At 45.1% G+C, this 22,817-nt stretch overlaps 1 protein-coding gene across 1 annotated transcript in view; it reads right to left on the bottom strand.

Annotated features, from left to right (window-relative positions):
• C1H18orf63 (chromosome 1 C18orf63 homolog) overlaps positions 1-22,817 on the bottom strand; it is a 186,323-nt gene that overhangs the window by 139,595 nt on the left and 23,911 nt on the right. The window lies entirely within an intron of this gene.

Here is a 22,817-nt window from a genome sequence, read left to right as displayed (position 1 = left end):
TCTTGTCAAATAGTGGACCTTTCTCCAGATGTCTCAGTTTTTGAAACATCACACTTTCAGAGAATATTTTTCCAAGCAAGCACATTCAGTCAATCTTGATAGCTGCTTGCTTACAAAAGCAAAAATCCTATTACAAAGGATGAACAGTAGAGAAGGTGAGTGTCTGTGTTTTGAGAGTAGAGAGAGTAGGGACTTGTGGTGAAACAATGGGTTCCTAAGCCTGTGAACTATATTGTTTACAAATGACATGCATTTCTCCTAATTGGACAACAGATGGCGCTTTTTTCAGTTTTTAAGCTGTTGCAAAGAAGATTAGTTTCTTTTTCAATTTAGCTTGTGAAAAGGTAATCTGCAGTACCACTGGACAGATACTTTCAAAGTTGGTGCTTTGGGATCAGATTGGTCCTGGAGTTCAAATATAGCCACGAGGTACTGGATTGTTCCTTAGTCTCAGCTTAGGCGCACAGAGGAGAAACATCTTTCTCCTGAGACCCTGTTCAAGTCTTGTGAGAAGTTATTCCTGAAACTCTCCAGCTATTACCCTGGTAGTAACAAGTGTTAAACTGTTTTAACGTTGATCCTTGTTTTGGTTATGTTATTGCTTGCTGTACATTTTCAACTGGCTTTTCAAACGTTCACTGTAACAATAAACCTATTAGTTTATTGGCTGTGTTGTCCTGGACTGACTATGAATCCTGGTGATTTGTGTTTTGGGTCTGTGAGTGCTTTCTAGGAACTATGGGTCCCCTGGGAGTGTGGCCCCAGTGTCCTAGAAATCACCGGGAAATAACTTGTGGGTGAGAGATTCGCCCAGATGTAAGTGGAACCTAGTGAGTGGGGAAAAGGGTTGGCTAGTATAGAGCACATGCCCAGGTGCAGGTGGGCCTGAGCAGTGCGAGGGACAAACCCTCTAGGTGGCTGCAGGGTTAACGCCAGGTGGGTGCTAGGTGTTCCATGACACTACTGTAGGATGAAAATATACAGTAATGTGGTCACATAACTGCACAAACTTGACAGCAAATATTTATTTGTAACATTTGTATCCCACATTTTCCCACCCATTAGCAGGCTCAATGTTGCTTACAAAATACCATAAAGGCGAACACTTCTTGAATCCGCTTGGGACCTTCGAGGACATCGATGGAAAAATCGCGTCGGTGAAGTCAAAGTCGTCGATGGTGGCGGTGAAAAGCACACCCGAAAAAGAAACGGCCGCAACGAAGCGCCCTTGTGACTAAAAACGACGAGGGGACTCTTTTTTTTTTAAACACAATTGAAAAAGAAAAGAAATACGCGAACGCATACGAAGGAGAAAAAGCTTGCGACTAGGCCGCGATCCGGTTTCCGGGGCTGACAGAGAGAGAGACGGCAACACATCTCTCTCCAGCGCGAAATAGAAAAAAAATGAGTGGGAACGGTCGCGCACGGGCAGGACGACGGCTGCGCATGCGTGGTGGGCGTGCCCTGCGTGCGGGACCACCCGCAAAGTTTTGTTCCAGTTGGTGGGGGCTGCCGTGGACGTCAACCCAGTCGTGAGAACAAGCAGCCTTGCTTGTCCTCGGAGAATAAGGAATATATAATGTCCAATACGATCTAAGGTTATGTTGTGTTGCAGAGTTGAAGCATTTAAGTAGGGTCAGTTAGGCCTTGCAAAACAGGTAAGTCTTTAATGACCTCCTGAAGTTAAGATGGTCATAAATCGTTTATGAGGTCATTTGTCCTTTGCTCAGGGACCGGGCTTGAAACAAGTTTGCCTATCATGATGCCTACTTCCCATATCACTCTGTTAAGCTGGAAGAATATTTGTCATTTTCTTATTAAAAAAAAAAAAAAAACCACTAGAAACAGCTTGCAGAAAAAATACATATATCTTGAAAAAGGAAGGAAAAGCCTCAGATAAAACACAGGTCTTAACTTTCAATGTCCATTTGGTATCAATCATCGGATATCCTCCCTTTATTTAAATTCAATGGGTTTTTTTTTTTTTTTTTACTTTTTATAGATTTAATTCAAAATTCAAAAACTGTGTATAAACCTTTTGCACTTAGCTTATCAGTAAAACTTCAAAGTTTCCCCGACGTTAGCCACCGTTTCACAGTTTACCAACTGATGCATCAGGGCATAAGAGACTGTCATCAGATTGTGCTCACAGATTTGTCCTTTCTTAGTTGAGCATAGTCCTTACTTTTTTAAGATAACGTATTAGTTTGAGTGAAGTATTCTTTGTAATAGTACTTGTTGAATTTCACGCCTCTAATAGTGTGTTTGCAGTATAAATGTTTTACAAATTCATTGTTTCATTATTTTTAATGTCTGTTTTCAACCCATTAGTGCGTTTTATTTGTTGTTCCCAGTTAATCTGTTGCATATTATGTGAAATTTTTTTGGATGTTTTGACATCTTCATTTTTTAATTATGTATGTATTCTTTTATGTATTGACTTTTGTGGAGTATGTGCCATTTTTTATTTTCTATTTAACTACGTATATTTATTCTGTTTTTAGATACCTGATGAAGGCCTAGAAACACGACTCATATTGAGTCTTGATTTACCAACCAATAAAGATTCTATGACATACCGCCTGATTTGGGAGTTTTTTTATTTGGCACATTTTCTGTTGTTGGTACTGTTTGCTTGGTGCAAAGAACTGTTCTTTGTATTCCTGTTCTTCTTTCTTGTGATGAATGAGGATGTCTTTTGAACCCTGGGGAAATGTCCTTAGTTTTACAAAGGAAAGGTTACAGAGACTACTTCAAGAATCTTCAAGATCTTGTTGATACTATAGAACATATTGAAGACAAATGGATGGGGATGACCAGTTTGAACAAAAGTTCTGAGACAAGAGGACATTTCTGTGGGTAAGTGACATTATTTTATTCTGTGCTTGGTAACCTAAAGATTGGGTTTAAAAGATAAACTGTAGGATATTGATAAAAATGAAATTAACTTTATTAGGTAGTCTCCATATCCTTTTCCCCATAGTTTTAAAACTTGAATTTTCTGCCACAGCATTAACAGATAGTCTCTAGAAAGCACAGTAGGGCCTAGTTCAGTCTTAGAAAAAAAAAGTAAATAAAAGAGAGAGAAGCAAGCATTATTAACTAGTTTCCATAGTGTACAACCCTTTTTACCCGTAGTTTTAAACTGTAACTTTCTCTAGAGGTAGAAACTTAACAGCCAAGAGTATAAAAAGAATAGTAGCAAGGCTTAAACTGTCCTAAAAGAAAGTTATTTTCTGTTCTTGCATGCTGGAGAGGTAGCACTACTACTGACCTGTTAATTAAGGTATGAGAAAGTAGAATATTTGCAAAGGTTACTAAGGGAAATCTAATTACTGGGCTAGCGTCAAAGGGTTTGTTTGAAACAGTCTCCTTAGAATCCAAACTATATTGAGATAGAGAGGAAAGATCCCACTTAAAGTGACATTATTCTATTCTGTGCTTGGTAACTTAAAGATTGGGTTTAAAAGAGGAATTGTAGAATATTGATAAACATATAATTAAAAAAAGAAGAAAAAGAAGCAGCAAACTTTATTAGCTAGTCTCCATACCCTTTTCCCCACAGTTTTTCAAGAAGGCACAGTAGGGCCCTATATCAGTCCTCATTCCCACCCACCCTCCCCAAATCCTACCCCCCCCCCCCCCCAGCTCAACTCTTCATTTATAGTCAATTACTCTAATTAGAACAAGAGGGGAGTTTTCATTAGTTTTAATAACATTTAATTAGTTTCTGAGAAGCAAACACAAAATAAATTACAAATTACACCAATCTTAAGGCTTTTTATATTCATCTGATATCCCTAGTATCTTAAGAAGTTTTAATCAAACAACTCTATAAAACTAAGATGTAGGAAGGAAGACCAAACGACAGCCGGCATGGTTCAAAAGTGAGGTAAAGGAAGCTATTAAAGCTAAAAGAAAATCCTTCAGAAAATGGAAAAAGGAACTGACTGAAAATAATAAGAAACAGCATAAGGAATGCCAAGTCAAATGCAAACCACTAAGGAAGGCAAAGAGGGACTTTGAAAAAAATATTGCGTTGGAGGCAAAAACACATAGTAAAACTTTTTTTACATATATTAAAAGCAAGAAGCAGGCAAAAGAATCGTTTGGACCACTAGATGACTGAAGGGTAAAAGGGGCAATCAGGAGAGATTAAATGAATTATTTGCTTTTGTCTTCACTGAGGAAGATTTGGGAGAGATACCGGTGCTAGAAATGGTATTCAAAGCTGACGAGTCGGAGAAACTGAATAAAATCTCTCTCATCTGACTGCAGTACCATTCCTGTACTTGTCACTGCTCGTAAAGCATCTAGGCTCTCTAACCATTGCTCTACAGCTACTCTTTCTGACCATCGCTCTAGTACTTTTCATTGGCATACTCCACACCACAGTTGCACCCCCAGGCAACATCATCTTCAGTATATCTCTTGCTCGGAAAGTCATCCGGAACCATACCTCTCTGTCAAAGTGGGCTACATCAATGCAAGGTCTACGGTTAACAAGATGGAAACCATTTCGGACTGGCTCAGCACTGATAACCTCGACCTTCTCTTTATCACAGAAACGTGGATACGTGACCTGAAGGACCCTATTCTCCTTGACTTCTGCCCCCCTGGCTTCAAAATCGTGCACTGGACCAGGCCGGGGAAAAGAGGTGGGGGCCTTGCCATGATTCATCACTCGGGCCTCCGGGTTGACTCCCTGGCTGAATCCATTTCGCCTGGTCTCGAAATCGCTTCCGTCAAGATCCACAGCAGCTCTCTACAAGAATGTCTCTGTTGTATTCTGCTCTACAGGCCACCAAACAATTGGGCTGCCTGTCAGGCAGATTTCATGGACTTTCTCTCCTCTTCCTGTACCAATTATTCCAACCTCCTTGTTCTTGGCGACTTGAACCTCCATTTAGAAAATCAGCACTCTCCCAGCACTTTTCAATACCTGAGTTTCCTCAAACTCCTGGATCTTCATTACCTGATCTGCATCTGACGCACTTAAAAGGTCATACCCTTGATCTCTTTGCCTATAAGCTCATCAATGACTCTGTCCTCTGTGTAGCTAACACTGCAAGGCCAGCTGTCCCTTGGTCAGGTCACTTCCAACTAAGGTTTACACTCCGCTGGCGGAAGAATAGCCATCCACTACCCGAAGACCCTGCTACTTACTATACAAGAGGGGAAGTCGACCTGAAATCATTTTGGGAGCAAATTTATGGGGGAGCCTGGCCAGCAAACGCAGACTCCTTTGATTACCTCACGCGTTAGGAGAACCGGTGTCAATGCATCTTAGACGGACTTGCACCTTTGCAACTTAAATCCTCCTCCCACTGCAAAACTAAAGCTTGGTTTACTCGTGACCTTAAAGCGCTAAAACAACAAATTAAGAGGCTGGAAAGAGCTTGGTATAAGTCTAAAGGCGACCACACCTTGTCAGCCTGGAACCTCTCACTTCACACTTACAAATATGCAATCAAACAAGCCAAAAGAACTTTCTTCCAGAAAAGAATTAAAACGGTCATGTTGGATGCACGGAAGCTCTACCGTCAGCTGAATTCCTTGCTTGACACCATCCCAGTTATTTCTCCAAGTGTGGGCATGCCATCAGCGATCCAGTTAGCCAACCATTTCAGGGAAGAAAAATCCTTCACCTTCGGAACTCGCTTCCTCAAAGCTACTCTAGTGCTGCTGACTTCCTTCAAGGCCTTGCGTCCACACATGACCCTTGCCCAGCTGACCGTTATTGGTCCACCTTTGAGCCAGTCACTGCCGAGAAGGTCTCTCTGGCCATATGCAAGTTTTCACGAATGCACTGCAAGCTGGATAGCTGCCCTAACTACCTGCTGCAATCGGCGCCGGAATGTTTTGTTGCTGACTTTACATCCTATCTTAACTTCATGCTCCAGCACGGGCGCTTCCCCGTTGATCATGGCCATATTCTCCTGACACCAATCCCGAAGGACCCGAAGTGTGAACCTAGTATTATTAGTAACTACTGCCCTGTTGCTACAATCCCATTGCTTGTCAAGACTATAGAAAGCTTGGTGAATTCTCAGCTCTCTGATTATTTGGACAAATTCTCAATTCTTCATGCCTCCCAATCTGGATTCCGGCCTCACCACAGTACCGAGACAGTACTGGTTACCCTCCTGTCCAACTTTAGGAAGGAGCTGTCTTTTGGAACTAACATCTTGCTTCTTCAATTTGATATGTCAAGCGTGTTCAACATGGTTGACCACAATCTCCTCCTTATGTTACCAGCTGAAAATGGTATTGGAGGTACTGTCTTCGATTGGTTTAGGGAATTTCTGTCTTGCCGATCCTATCAGGTCAAAGTCCAGTCCTCTATTTCGCCATCTTGGAGATCTCTCTGTGGGGTTCCTCAAGGCTCTCCCCTTTCGCCTACCCTGTTCAACATCATGATGCCTCCTCTAGCAACAGCCCTTCACAACCATGGCCTGAATCCCTACATCTATGCTGACAATGTGACCATTTACATCCCCTTTCGTTCTTCCTTGGCCGAAATCTCAGCAGAAATTCAGAACAGTCTCGCCATCATGGTCAATTGGGCTAACACATTTAAGTTTAAGCTTAATCAGGAAAAAATGCAGTGCCTCATCCTCTCCTCCCAGTTCAAAAAGTCTATGCTGGGCACTGTTACTTCGCAGAACTTCACCATTCCTGTCGCAGCAAGTTTGAAACTCCTTGGGGGGTCATTCTGGATCTCCATTTGACTCTTGAACTTCAAGTATTGTCTTTTACGAAGCGAATGTTCCTTTCCATAAGGTCCCTCAAGCGTATCAAGCAGTTCCTACCATTCGACCTATTCAGGACACTAATCCATTCCCTCGTCTTGAGCCACTTTGACTGCTGCAATGGAATTTACACCGGCTGCAAAGAACATGCCCTTAAGAAACTCCAGACAGCGCAGAACACGGCGGCGAGGCTGCTATTTGGCAAATTGCGGTTTGAGGCAGCAAAGCCCCTTCATGAGAAGCTCCACTGGCTCCCGATCAAAGAATGCATTGAATTCAAGGTCTGTGCTCTAGCCCACAAGATTGTATATGGGGACGCTCTAGCCTATATGTTCAGCCTAATCGACCTCCCGCCCAGGAATTCCGAGAAGTCGTCCCGCACCTATCTCGATCTCCACTTTCCTAACTGCAGGAACTTAAGATACAAGCTGCTCTTTGCCTCTTCTTTTTGCGTCACGTGTCCCCATTACTGGAATGCTCTGCCGTCAACATAAAAAGAGACAACCAATCACAGACTGTTCAAGAAATCCCTAAAGACTTACCTGTCTTACTCCTCTGCTGTTTGATCTTCTGCATCCCCACATTCCTTTCCCCTGCTGTTTCCCTCTCTTCCCCTCATCCACTTTATACTCTGATTTGCACTAGAATTATTATGTTGTACTTTTCCTCAAACGTTGTAAGCCACATAGAGCCTGCCTTGGTAGGATTATGTGGGATATAAATGTTCACAATAAATAAATAAATAAACCTGGAGGATATAATGGCTCAATTTGACAAAAGGAAGAGTAGCAAATTTCCTGGACCGAATGGTATTTATCCCAGAGTACTGACAGAATTGAAAAATGAACCTGTGGAACTATTGTTAATAATATGTCATTTATCTTTAAAATTGAGCATCGTACCAGAAGATTGGAGGGTGGCCAATGTAACGCTGATTTTTTAAAAAGGTTCCAGAGGAGATCCTGGAAATTATAGACCGGTGAGCCTGACGTCGGTGCCAGGAAAAAGGGTAGCGACTATTATAAACAACAAAATTGCAGAGCATATTCAAAATTAATGAGACAAAGCCAACATGGATTTAGTGAAGGGAAATCTTGCCTCACCAATCTATTCCATTTCTTTCAAGGGGTGAACAAACATGTGGATAAAGGCAAGCCGGTCGATATTGTGTATCTGTTTTTCTCAAAAGACGTTTGACAAAGTACCTCATGAAAGACTGCAAAGGAAATTGGAGAGTCATGGGATAGGAGGCAGTGTCTTACTGTGGCTTAAAAACTGGTTAAAAGATAGAAAACAAGAGAGTAGGGTTAAATGGTCAGTATTCTCAATGGAGAAGGATAGATAGTGGGGTTTCCCAGGGGTCTGTGCTAGGACTGCTGCTTTTTAACATACTTATAAATTATCTAGAGATAGGACTAACTAGTGAGGTAAATAAATCTGCTGAAAACACAAAGTTATTCAAAGTTGTCAAATTGCAAGAGGATTGTGAAAAATTACAAGAGGACCTTACGAGACTGGGAATCCAAATGGCAGGTGACGTTTAATTTGAGCAAGTGCAAAGTGATACATATGGGAAAGAGGAACCCAAATTATAGATATTTAATGCAAAGTTCCACATTAGGAGTCACCGACCAGGAAAATGATCTAGACGTCATTGTTGATGATACGTTGAAACCCTCTGCTCAGTGTGCAGTGGCGGCTAAGAAAGCAAACAGAACGTTAGGTATTAATAGAAAAGGAGTGGAAAACAAAAATGAGGATATTATAGTGCCTTTGTATCACACCATGGTGTGACCGCACCTCAAATATTGTGTTCAACCCTGGTCACCGCATCTCAAAAAAGATATAGTAGAATAAGAAAAGGTACATAGAAGTGCAACGAAAATTATAAAGGGGATTGGACGACTTCCCTATGAGGAAAGGCTAATGCAGTTAGGGCTCGCCAGCTTGGAGAAAAGATGGCTGAGGGGAGATATGATAGAGGTCTGTAAAATAATGAGTGCAGTTCAACAGGTAGACGTGAATCAATTGTTTACTCTTTCCAAAAACACTAGGACTAGGGGGCACGCAATGAAGCTACAAAGTAGTAAATTTAAAATTAATCAGAGAAACTTTTTCTTCACTCAACATGTAATTAAACTCTGGAATTTGTTGCCAGAGAATGTAGTAAAAGCAGTTAGCTTAGCGGAGTTGAAAAAAGGTTTGGATGGCTTCCTAAAGGAAAAGTCCATAGACCATTATTAAAATGGACTTGGGGAAAATCTACTTCTTATTTCCAGGATAATCAGCATAAAATGTATTGTACTTTTTGGGGATCTTGGAAGATACTTGTGACCTGGATTGGCCACTGTTGGAAACAAGATGCTGGACTTGATGGACCTTCGTTCTGTCCTAATATGGCAATACTTATGTACTTATGTAATGAACTTCATTATGTCACTATTCTGCAACACCTCTGCAATAGCATGATTCCTAGGGGTCTTCGCATCAGGATTTCCTGAATCAATGGTTTGCAATTTTGAATAAATACACATTAAATCTGATGATTTTAATTGTTGAAACATCCAAAAAATGATATACTGAAACCTAGAGTAGAGGAGAAATTTGATAATCTTAAAATAACGCTGATCGTGTAATTCTGAATGTCAATAGATGTTTGGATAATTTCAAAAGGAACATTAAGACCAAATTGATAAAGTATGTTAAGATATAGATAACTACAAAAGAGGTTCTATATAACCGTGGTTTAAAAGAAGGGTAGTCACCAAAAAAGCAAATCATTCCGTTCTGTCTCCAGGACACCTCCCCGAGTAGATGATCAATCAAGAGATCAAGTAGATAGCCCTAGAGAGAGGATCACTGTGCAGGAGCCACCAATAGACAATAAGAGTAGAAAAAGGATTCAAAGTGATTTGGGGAAACTGTTTACTTCTCCCACAAGTCCTACTCCAATTATTACATCTCCATATGCTCCATCAAAATATTTTTTAGAGAAAGTTTTACCAGAGAAGATGCATCCCCCAGCACAGAGGAATTGTGACCAGTTGCTATACAATATCAACCAATACGAGAAGGGTATTCATTATTGACGCCCCTCTTATCTGTACAGGGGCAGAGGGAGAGGCAGGTCCAGCAGAAAATATGATTGCAAGAGATGGTAGAAGAGATTCCCATCATTAACTTTTCCAAAGTACATCTTAATGAAAGTAAAATACAATAGCTTAAGAAGGGTCTTCCTTTTGTGTCAATTCCAAAATATGACCCTCTATAGACCCATATTGACATTTTTCACTTTTAAAAGGAAATCATAGCTTATACATTTTTTTGATGACAAATACAATACCGAGTGTGATTCGTCCATTTTGAAGAGGATTTCCCAGTGGTTGCCACCAGGCCCTCCAGACCCTGTCATGTTTACATTTTACAAATGTGTACTTAGAGATATCCAAGAACTAGAAGATTTAAATCAGAAGAAGAGTTTTCACAATATCACAAGGGATGAACATGCAACAATGGTAGCTCTGTTTAAGAATAAAGACATTGTAATTAAACCAGCCGACAAAGGGGGAGGAATTGTTGTCCTTGAGAGAGAATATATCAGAGAAATAGAGATACAGATTCTTGATGTCCATTATTATGGATCTTTGGATGAAGATCCCACTCCGATTTTACAGAAGGAGATTAATCAAGTTGTGACAACAGCCCACAAATCAGGGTATATCACCACCAAGGAAAAGGATTTTCTAATTGTTCCAAATCTCATTATCCCAATGCTATACGTTCTCCTCAAAGTGCACAAATCACTCATTGATCCACCAGAACGCCCAACCCTGTCAGGCAATGGGTCGGTTTTGGAACCCTCTCACAGTTTGTAGATTATTTCTTCAGGCCATTTGATCCACAAATCAGTTCCTATGTCAGAAATTCTTCTCATATCATCAATTTACCTGAAGACTTTTGACAGAGATTTAAACAATATCCTCTTGGTTACTATGGATATAGATACTCTCTATACCAATATCCCACAAATGGGAGCCCTGGCAATTATAGAGAACACCCTGAAGAGTAGGAAGACATTAATATGGGTTCCAAATGTCTTTTTCATCACCTTAGCTACCAAAGCCTTATCACAGAACTTCTTTTGAGCCTTAGCATAGAACTTCTTTTGCTTCCAAAATAAATTTTATCAACAGATATCTATAAAATCCTCAGAAATAACTGGCATACACTTGATACATATGGGTGTTTTAAAGGGAAGGAATTTATGATGGTCTATTCAAGAACCAAGAGTCTCAGAGAAAAATTAGTTCCTTCAGCTCTTCCTGAACTTGGACATGAAAATCAGGACTATAGTGGGCATTCGTCATGCAGAGTGTTCCGTCTGCAGACACTGCATGACCTTGGAGAGATTTACACATCCTGTTACAAAATGCAATTTTTTTCTCATACACTCTACCAATTGTAACCTGACGCATGTTATATAAACTGTGGTATGTCCTTGTGGTTTATTTTATATTGGAAAAACAAAAAGGATAATGAAGACCAGGTTTATCAAACGGGGAAGTTGTATCAGTATGAATGTCCAGTCAGCCCCATTGGTTACTCACTGGTAACAAGTTAGCCACTCGATAGATAATTTTTTTTTTTTGAAACATTCTTTTTTATTAATCAACAATAAATCTGCAAGTAAACAAATACAGACTTTAATTTTCATTTCTCCCCCCCCCCCCCACCCTTCCCCAAACCCCCCTCACCCTCCCTCCCCTCTCCCATCATACACCTATTGCTAACTCGCTTGGGTCATAGCTCTTAATTGAGTCCAGAGTTCATCATTCATATTATAATTTCCCACCCTTTTGTCAGTTAGTTTCTCCATCTCCCCAATAAGGGAGTTTTAGAAGCCAGTCTTGCTCTGTTGGTGCCTCTTGCTGTTTCCAAAACCGGGCAATGACACTCTTTGCAGCTGTCAAGCACATCCTCTTTAGACGTCTCTGCCATTTAGCTCCTCGTCTGTTCCTTAAGCCCAACAGGCACCACTGAGGCTCGCACAAAAAGGTCTTACCTGTGTGGGCAGTTATCTTTGCAGTAATGGTTTGCCAGTACAATTGTAATTTCCCACAGGACCACCAAATATGCAAGAAAGTTCCCACATCCGTTAAACATCTCCAACAATACTGTGAAGCCCCTGGAAACATCACATGCAATCTGTGTGGGGTAAAATACCATCTCGAGAGGACCTTAAAGGCATTTTCTTTCAGCAACACACATGTCGATGCTTTGTTAACTTCCAAAATAATGGCCTTCCACTCATGAACTGTTAATTCCTTCTGCAAATCACTTTCCCATCGAGTCATATACAAACATTTCTCAAAACTCCTACCCCTTATAAATTTATACAACATAGATATAACTCCCTTCATTGTCCCTAAAGAGCCCCACAAATTCTCTAATTCTTCATAATCCTCTGGATCCTTTCGTAACCATCCTTGTGTATAAATGTAATGTTGGACCTGTAGGTAAAAGAATCTATCCCTATCCAAAACCCCATAGTCTTCCTTAAGCTCTGTAAACAATCTCATTTTCCCATCTTCTAATAGATCTCGAAACCTCAATAAGCCCCTCTCAGCCCACCTCTTTGCCACCGGATTTCCCAACCCCACCCTGAATGTGGGTTCCCCCCGAATATAAGCGTAAGTAGATGTAGTTCTAGCTTTCCAAAAGCGTGCCCTAAGGGATCCCCATAGTGTCAATAGATGCCCTACAAATGGATTGGTAGTAAGCCTGCCAATAGTGGGGTAAGTTGAAGAGGCCCATATTACTGACTGCAAGCTATACTGCTGCACCATCTCCTGATCCATGTGTGCTGCCACTGACCATTTCTCCTGACCCCACGTGGATATAAGTTTCAGTTGTGCTGCCCAATAATACCACTCAAGGTTCGGGACCCCTCTCCCACCCAACTCTGTCGACCGCCAAAGCAGCTTCCTACTGAGCCTCGGAGCTTTGCCCCCCCAAATAAACTTCAATATAGCTTGTTGTAATTTCCTCAACTCCCGCCCAGGGACCTCTACAGGCAATGTCTGAAACAAAAACAAAAGTCTGGGCAATACATTCATCCTAATCGATGCTATCCTTCCCCACCAGGACAGCCACTTTCCCATCCAGCCCTCCATATCCTTACGTATTTGATGGAACAACGGTATATAATTTAGCTGATATAGCTGGGAGATCCGAACAGGTATTTTAACTCCTAAATATTTAATATTATCCCTCCGCAATCTAAAAGGAAAATTACGTGAAAGCTCTTCCATCCTATGCTGTGCTATAGACACCCCAATCATTTCAGATTTATCATAGTTTATCTTAAAACCAGAGAGCCTACTGAACTCTTCCAACTCTGCCAATAATATAGGGAGATTCAACCCCGGGTTGTTTACAAAAAATAACACGTCATCAGCAAATAAAGCCAATTTGTGTTCAGAACCACCTATCATGATTCCTGGAATGTCAACTGATTCCCGCACCCTCTGAGCCAAAGGCTCAATCGAGAGTGCGAATAGCAGTGGTGACAGCGGACACCCCTGTCTAGTACCCCGTTCAATCTGGAAAGCTGGTGTATACCCCCCATTGACTTTAATTCTTGCCACGGGCTTCTCATATAACCGTTGTAGCCACCCTATCAACCCCTGGCCAAACCCCAAATGTTCCAGCACTTCCCATAAATAGGGCCATTCCACCCTATCGAACGCTTTATCTGCGTCCGTACTCAAAAAAGCCACTGGAATGCCCCTCTGTTGGGCTACCCACATAACATGTAGGGTGCGTCTGATGTTATCTGCCACCTGCCGCCCCATGACAAACCCAGATTGGTCAGTATGAATCAGCGTAGGCAGAACCTTTCCTAACCTATTGGCAACTACCTTGGATAAGATCTTAACATCTAAGTTTATCAGTGAGATGGGGCGATAGGAGCCACATACCGCCGGGTCCCTTCCTGGTTTCAATAGCAGGGAGATCCCTGCTTCATGCATGCTCACAGGCAATGATTGGCCAGCAAAGCACGCATTCCCAACCCTCAGCAACATGGGCCCCACCTCCCCAACAAAAGTCTTATAGAACCCGGCAGAATATCCGTCCAGGCCGGGCGCCTTCCCTCCTTGGAGACCCTTAATCACCCGTTGAATCTCTTCAAGATGAAATGGGGCCTCCAGCTGCTTGCGTTCCAAACTTGACAGCCTTGGGAGGCGCAACTCCCCTAAACTCTTCCTAATTTCTCCCCCCTCTGCCCCCCTCTCACTACGATATAAAACCTGATAAAATTTTTCAAACTGATCTCTAATTTCACCATCCCCATAGTACATCTTATTACCCGCCCCTTTAATTTTTGTTATTGTGTGGCTCCTTTGTCTATGCCTCAGAAGATTAGCCAGCATCCGTCCAGACTTATTACCGAATTCATAAAACCTTTGTTGGAGTATCGTACGTAAAAACTCCACACGTCCTACCTGCAATTTCTCTAATTCCACCCTACACTGTCTTAACTCTCTCAGGACTATCCCTGAACCTCCCTCCTGGTGACGGCATTCCAGCTTCACTAGTCGTGCCCGTAAGTCCAATTCCCTATTTTCTCGTTGCCTCTTTTTCCGTGCTCCCCATTTAATGAGTTGGCCCCTCACCACAGCCTTCAGGGCATCCCACAATGTACCATCCAGAACCTCACCAGTGTCATTCATAAGCATGTAATTCTGAATGACCTGACGGATATCCTCCCGCACCCTACCATCCCCCAGAATCAGTTCATTTAATCTCCAAAAGAGTTGGCGCCTTTCCTCTGTCAAACCCTTAAGCTCAAGCTCCACGGGGGCATGGTCTGATGTGGAAATGGACCCAACATGTGACTCAGCCACTTGATCCCATAATTGGCGGCTGCACCACACCATGTCAATTCTTGTATAGGTATTCTGAGAATGAGAGAAAAAGGTATAAGACCGCTGGCTCGGATGCCTCAGCCTCCAGACATCCACTAAATCTAAGTTGGAGACAAGTGATTTTAACTGTGCACAGTGGGCCGAGGACCTATCGACCAACCCCTTTGAATGATCCATTGATGTCATACTAGTATTAAAATCCCCACCCAAGATCATCCCCCCTTTCTGAAACTGGAAGAGTTCCTTATGTATCCGGGTAAAAAATTCACCCTGTCCTGAGTTAGGAGCATATATATTTACTATGGTCACCTCCTTACCATACAGCTGACCCCTAATCGCCAGGCACCTTCCCAGAGCATCCCTGTATACTTCCTCTGTTACAAATGGAATATGTCTACGGATGTAAATCACTAATCCTCCCACCTTACCCCCTCTAGCATCAAAGTGTGAAATACAGTCACTATATCCCCGATGTTTAAGTAAATGTGCATCCCTCTTTTGAATGTGTGTTTCCTGCAATAATATAATATCCCAATTAAGTTTCTGCAATTCACGATGTATCAAACTTCTCTTCAGTGGGGAGTTCATCCCATTAACATTCCATGATCCAATGTGTAAACCCTTAATCCCCTTCCCTCCCACCCCCCCTCCCCCCCTCTGCTGGACTGAGCCTAAAGCCGCCAGCCAATAAAGTTGAGGAAGTTACTCCCCGCCGGAGCTCATCACCCTCTTCCCCCCCAACAACATTTCCCAGACCCCTCCCCCCAAGATTCAAGTATTTCTGCTTAACCCCCAGAACCCTTTCAACTATAGAACAAACATCCTATAACAGCTCCAACATTGTCCCCCCACCTGCATACCATACTTTTTTTTAAACAATACCCCATTAAACCCATGAGGTAACTGAAACCATGAAAACCCCTCTCGTCCATTCATGGTACTCTGGTCGCTGCTGATAACTGTGTAGTGTTCTCTCTTTGTGGGTGCACTCTCTGCCATGATGACCCCTTCTTTGTCTTAACTGACATACTCGAGATCCCCCCCGAAGCCGCCGGGGGCAGGTTTGTATAACCCAGTTCGGTGAGAACTTTCCAAGCTTCTCCCAGCGTAACCACTCGTCGGGTGGTGCCATCAGCTGTGAACTGGAGACCAAAAGGGAAGATCCAGCGATATCGGAAATTGGACTGCTGGAGATAGGTGGTCAGATCTTTGAATTCTCTTCGTCTCTGAAGGGTACCCAGCGCCAAATCTTGGAACACCATAATTTTATTGTTATCCCAGAGAATCTCACCCTGGGATCTAGCTTTCTTCCATATCTTATCTTTGATAGTATAGTCTTTAAAGCATACTACAATGTCCCTAGGTTGCAGATCTCTCCTGGGCCCCAGACTTCGATGTACCCGATCAAACCTGATATCAGACTCCTCCATATTGGTCTGCCCCTCCGTGCCTATATCCAGTATTCTAGCACAAATTTCTCGAATCACCTGTGCACAGTCTTTATTCTGGTCCGTTTCAGGGACCCCTTTAAATCTCAAATTGTTCCTTCTGGAACGATTTTCCAGATCTTCCACCTCCAATTGCATTTTTGCTTTTTCAGCTTGCACAATCGTGAGAGCAGTGCGCAAGCCCTCTATTTCTCCCTCCACGTGCTCCAACGTGTCTTCCACCTGCTCCACCCTGCCTCCGATCTCTCTCACCTCTTTTTGAATGTCTGTGACTGCCTCCCGAATAGTTTTCCGGACCGCCGACATCTCAGCTTTTAAAGCTTTAAACCACCTCGCTACCTCCTGCTTCGTCAACTCCGTATCACTTTCCAGCTGTTCTACTGGGTCCTCCGTTTCGGAGCCAGAATCCGCGGCGGCCATTTTGTTGCTGGCTTTCTGCTGGGAGCGACTCGTGTTCGCCGCCTCGTCTTTCTGTGTCGCGGCGAATTTAAACTTTTCCAGCCGTTTTCTTGTCGCCATCGCTTCTCTTTGTCCTGCCCTCAAAACCGCCAAACTCGGGGGGTTGGGAACCGGGAAATAGCGCTGATTTCTTCGCTGCCCCGACGGAGCTATGGATTCAGGCTTCCATCTCCGACGGTGACGTCACCTCCTCCTCACTCGATAGATAATTTACAATTTACAAAACAGATATGCCCCACCTGGAGAAGAGGGGATGTCGCAAAATTATTATTACGTGAGAAGCAATGCTTCATTTTTTACTTAAAAATGGTAGAGTCAGGGAGTCTTAATTCCGAATTGGATCTAAGACTATTTTTATGAAAAAGTCCTATATTAAATTTTGTAATATACAATATCATTTATATTTTCATCACACACACTTTAATATTTGTACACCAGAAGTTTTGTGTGACCACATCATGAGTAGGCCGTTTAGATATTTAGTAAATGATCTTTCTTCTATATCTTTTGATTTAGATGTTTGCATATATACTTTCTTTTATGCATTTTACTTTATTTCCTTTATCTGCCTCTCATTTCCTTTATTTATTTATCTACCTACCTCTCATTATTTATTCATTTTTAAATGTTGCTTTAATTTTTGGTTTATTTATAGGTTAAACTTAATAAATGTGGAAGGGCATTTTTGATATGGCGTCTAAGTCGGACCTTGGATGTTTTGTGCCAAACAACCAAAATCAAAGGGCCATAATCAAAAGGAAATGTAAACATTTCCCTACATATGAAAATACCAAAAATAGCCATATGGAAATAAAAAATCCACAATCAACAGTGAAAAACGGCCGCAGTGTTTGAAAATGCACTGCATAGAATGTCTATCGGTACTACATGTCTCCGTGTTTACAGAAAACATGCGCAGTCACAGAAGGACATACAGATTGTAATACTGCCCAGTTAATAAATGCGATTCAATGTCCATGACCTAAATGGGATATAGGACAAACTACACAAAAAGTTAAACAATGAACAGCAGAACATTTGAGTAAGGTGAAATTAGGCCTTACCTGCTAATTTTCTTTCCTCTAGACCCTCCAGACCGGTCAAGACGCTTGGGTTATGCATGCCTACCAGCAGAGGGAGACTGAGAACACTAACTTCAAACTGAGTACATATAACCTGTGCTAGCCCTCTATCTCCAGTATACACTTAGCAAAGCAGAGAAAACAAATCCCTGGAACAGTAACTCTGAAAACTAATAGAACCCCTGTACCTGGAAAACTAATAGTCAAACACCAACAGTGTGCTTAAACAGATGAAACGCCCAGGCGTCCCACTCTGCAGAATATTAGAGTCAAAGAAAGTTCTCCGACCATACTGAATATAAAATGAACAGACATAGCAGAACACGGCTCAAAATACTTCTGATAATTGACACGGCTGAAAAATACTTCTGATAAGAAACAGGGCGGGCTCTTGACCGGTCTGGAGGGTCTAGAGGAAAGAAAATTAGCAGGTAAGGCCTAATTTCACCTTCCTCAGCAACCCTCCAGACCGGTCAAGACGCTTGGGAAGTACCAAAGCAGTAGACACATTAAGGGTGGGACCCACGAAAAGCAGAAGACAACACAGCCGCTCCAAACCGAGCATCCTCTTTTGCCTGCACATCAATTCTATAATGCTTTACAAAAGAATGAATGGACGACCACGCCGCCGCCTTGCAAATGTCCTGCGGAGGAATAAAACTGCTTTCCGCCCAAGAAGCGGCTACCCCCCGAGTAGAGTGTGCCTTCAATACCGAGGGAACTGTCCGACGCCTCAACAAATACGCCGAGGCAATAGTCTCCTTCAACCATCTAGCCAGAGTAGCCTTGGAAGCCGCTTCCCCCTTTCTGGGACCTCCAAACAAAATGAACAACCGATCCGACGCTCGGAAATCCTGCGTTCTGCTCAAATACGACCGCAAGATGCGTCGAACATCCAACTTAGCCAAACGACGTTGAGAGAGATCACCAGACCTATCCCCCAACACTGGTAACGAGATCACCTGATTTACATGAAAGGAGGATACCACCTTAGGGACAAATGAAGGAACTGTCCGCAAAGTCACTTTCTCCTTAGCCAAGGAGAGAAAAGGCTCTCTACAAGACAACGCCTGTAGCTCCGAAATTCTACGCGCCGAAGTAATGGCCACCAGAAACACTGTCTTTAAAGTAAGATCTTTACACGAGATGGAAGCCAACGGTTCAAACGGAGGGCCTACCAGAGCCTCCAAGACCAAATTCAAATCCCAAGGCGGCACCGTCGGCCGACGAGGCGGACGAAGCAACTTGACAGCTTTCAAGAACCGCCCCACGTCCGGCGAAGCCGCCAAGGAAATTCCCTGAATCTTTCCACGGAAACAAGACAACGCTGAAACCTGCACTTTCAGGGAAGAGAGCGAGAGCCCCCTGTCAAGACCATCCTGCAGGAACTCCAAAACTTCCGCGATCGACACGCGTAGAGGAACATAATCCCGCTCTTGACACCAGTTCTCAAAAATGCGTCACACCCGCACATAAGCCAAAGAAGTAGACCTCTTACGAGAACGCAACATGGTATCAATTACCCTGGCTGAAAAACCTTTCTTCCTTAATCTGAGCCTCTCAAGAGCCAGGCCGTAAGCGAGAATGGAGCCGGGTCGGCCATCTCGATCGGCCTCTGAACCAATCTCACCCTGGGCCCCAACGGCATCGGAGCCTGCACTAATAACCGAACTAGGTCTCCGTACCACGGACGTCGAGGCCAATTGGGCGCAATCAGAACCACTAGACCTGCATGGCGCCCGATCCGCTGCACCACGCGGCCCACCAGCGGCCATGGTGGAAATACATAGAGCAACTGTTGAGTCGGCCACGGGAGCACTAACGCGTCGATGCCCTCGGCCCGAGGATCTCTTCGACGACTGAAGAAGCGAGGTACCTGAGCGTTGTCGGCCGATGCCATGAGATCCAGCCCCGGCCGACCCCATTCCAACACCAGTCGATTGAACACTGAGGGATGGAGGGACCACTCCCCGGGGTCTAACGTGTGTCTGCTTAGAAAATCCGCGCTCACGTTGTCCACCCCTGCCACGTGGCCCGCCGAGAGACCCTGAAGATGAGCTTCTGCCCAGAACATTAACTCCGCCGCCTCCACAGCTAACGCTTGGCTCTTCGTTCCCCCCTGCCGATTTACATATGCGACGGCCGTGGCATTGTCGGAAAGCACCCTGACTGCCTTGCCTACTAACAGGGTGTGAAAGGACCGAAGAGCCAAACGAATTGCTCGAGTCTCCAGGCGATTGATGGACCAAGATGCTTCCTCCAACGTCCAACGTCCTTGAGCTACCTGACCCAGGCAATGCGCTCCCCAGCCCGAGAGACTCGCATCCGTGGTCAGCACCGTCCAACTGGGAGTGTCCAGCGGCATGCCCTTCGCTAGATTCGGAGCGTGGAGCCACCAGCGAAGGCTGCGAAGGGCAACCCTCGGCAGAGGGAAACTCTCCTCCAGGTCCTGAGACTGAGGAGACCAACGAGTCAACAAAGCTCTCTGTAATTCTCTCATATGGGCCCTGGCCCAAGGGACCACCTCTATTGTTGCTGCCATCAGACCCAACACCTGCAGATACACCCGAGCCGAAGGCGCTCTCTGCGCTCGGAGCCGCCGGATCTGCCCCTGTAGCTTGGAGATGCGAGAAGCTGTCAAGAACACCCGGCCCTTCTTCGTGTCGAAGCGAACTCCCAGATACTCCAGAGACTGGGAAGGCACCAGGTAACACTTTGCCAGATTGACCACCCAACCGAGCGACTGTAAGAAGGTCACCACACGACCGGTAGCCTCCTCGCTCTCTGACCTTGATTTGGCCCGAATCAACCAGTCGTCCAGATACGGATGAACCAAAATGCCCTGCAAGCGCAGCGCCGCTGCCACCACCACCATCACCTTGGAGAAGGTGCGAGGCGCAGTCGCCAGGCCGAAAGGCAGCGCACAAAACTGAAAATGCCTCCCTAAGACCACAAAGCGAAGAAAACGCTGGTGCGCCTCTAGAATGGGAATGTGTAAGTAAGCCTCTGTCAGATCTAGAGACGTCAGAAACTCTCCTTCTTGCACCGCTACAATAACTGAGCGTAACGTCTCCATCCGAAAGGAGGGAACCTTTAGGGCCGCATTGACCTTCTTGAGGTCTAAAATGGGCCGGAAGGCCCCCTCTTCCTTCTTGGGCACCACGAAGTAAATGGAGTAACAGCCCGTACCTCTTTCTAACCTGGGAACAGGCACCACCGCCCCTAACCCGATTAGACGCGACAGAGTGGCCCGTACTGCTCTTGCCTTGCATCTTGAATGACAGGGAGACACGAGAAAGAAGTAGGAGAGGGGACTGTCGAATTCTAGGGCGTACCCGTCTCGCACTATCTGCAGTACCCACTGGTCTGACGTGATCTGGACCCACCTCTGGTAAAACAAGCGTAAGCGAGCCCCCACGCGAACCAAAGGCTGGGTCCCCAAACCATCATTGAGACACACGGGACGTACCGGACGCTCCCGAAGAGGAGCCTCGCCCCCCGCGACGGCCACCTCGAAAGGACTGGGTTCTCTGGAAAAACCGACCCCTAGTCCCCCCAGAGGACCTACCGGGCCGATACCGCCGAGCCTCCTGAAAGCGCCCCCGCCCTGCTGCCCCCTTAGACACCTTGGGGCGAAGCTCAGGAAGCCGAGGGGCCTTAGCATCACCAAGATCCTTCACCAACTTATCCAATTCCTCCCCGAAAAGCAAAGAGCCTCTAAAAGAGAGGGAACAAAGTTTAGTCTTGGAGGCGGCATCAGCCACCCAGCCCCGTAACCACAGGGCCCGCCGAGCCGCCACCGCAAAGGTCATGTTCTTAGCCGAGGCCCTCAACAAATCGTACAGCGCATCCGCTAAGAACGACGACCCCATCTCCAACTTGGCCAGATCTTGAACAAGAGAAGCCTGCGGACTATCCAGGAGCCTCTCAGCCCAGCGAAAACAAGCCCGAGCCACTAGACCTCCACAAACAGACGCTTGCAGCGCCAAGGCCGACAGATCAAAACTGCGCTTTAGGAAGGTCTCCAATTTCCTATCCTGAGGGTCCCGCAACGCGGCCCCCCCATCCACTGGAATAGCAGTAGCCTTAGTCACTGCCGTAACCACGGCATCCACAGTCGGGGGCCTGAGGGAGTCTCTGTCCTCCTGAGGAAGAGGATAGAGCTTAGTCATAGCTCGAGCCACCTTACACTGAGCCTCCGGCGAATGCCACTCCTGCGTGATCATATCTCTCAAGTCCGCATTCATAGGGAAAGAGCGAGAGACCCGCCTGATCCCCTTGACCAAAGGATCCACCTGCTTCCCATCCCCAATGGGAGCTGCCGCCGGATCAAACCTTAAAGTGGCAGACACCTGCTCAATGAGGTCCGCTAATTCATCCCTGTGAAAAATCCTAACCACCGAGGGGTCTTCCCCAGGCAAGGACGGTCCCCATCCTGCCCTGCCACCGACCCCTCCTCCTCTTCCAGGGGGCTAAAATCACCCTCAGAATCCGGAGGAGAAAAGACCTCTACATCTTCAGAGCACTCCACACGTGGTCTTTTAGCGGTAGCCCCCCCCCAACTTAGGACTAAGGGACTCCGCACCCGATGGGCCCGCTTTCCAAGCCTGAAACAAACTCCAAACAAACTCAGGAGGGAACCCCATGCTGCCTGAGGCCTCCCCCCCAGCGGGACTCGAAATCGGGAGGGGCTGCGGCCCCACGACCGTCTCAGCGCCCAAAAGACCCGAATCCAAGATGGCGGCGGTTCCCGCCAAAATCGGGACCGCCGCTGAAGCGCCAACCTGAGCCGCACAACTCTCCTGCGATCCCGCCGAAGGAGCCTCCGCAGCTAACACCGGTGGCGCGAGGGATGGGGCCTTGGGCTCTCCACAAAACCGGCAGGAGCCGCCAGCCGCGTCAACACCCCGACGCGCGCACAGCCGGCAACGAAGGAACTTCCCCGACATACTCGCGTCTAAACAAAAAACAGCTGATTGCAACCGGCGAAGTTAAAAGAAAGAAAACCAACACTCACCGGCGCTGAATACTGACTCAGCTCTCCCAGACCGGCTGAACAACTCCGGAGACCCCGGAGTGCAGCTCCTGCAGTCCTCCACACGAGGAGTTTTTTTTTTTTTTTTTAAACTTTATTTGAGCCCTGCTGCT

The sequence above is a fragment of the Microcaecilia unicolor genome, chromosome 1, assembly GCF_901765095.1.
Source record: "Microcaecilia unicolor chromosome 1, aMicUni1.1, whole genome shotgun sequence".
NCBI classification, from domain to species: domain Eukaryota; kingdom Metazoa; phylum Chordata; class Amphibia; order Gymnophiona; family Siphonopidae; genus Microcaecilia; species Microcaecilia unicolor.
This window is presented reverse-complemented; position numbering and strand designations above follow the sequence as displayed.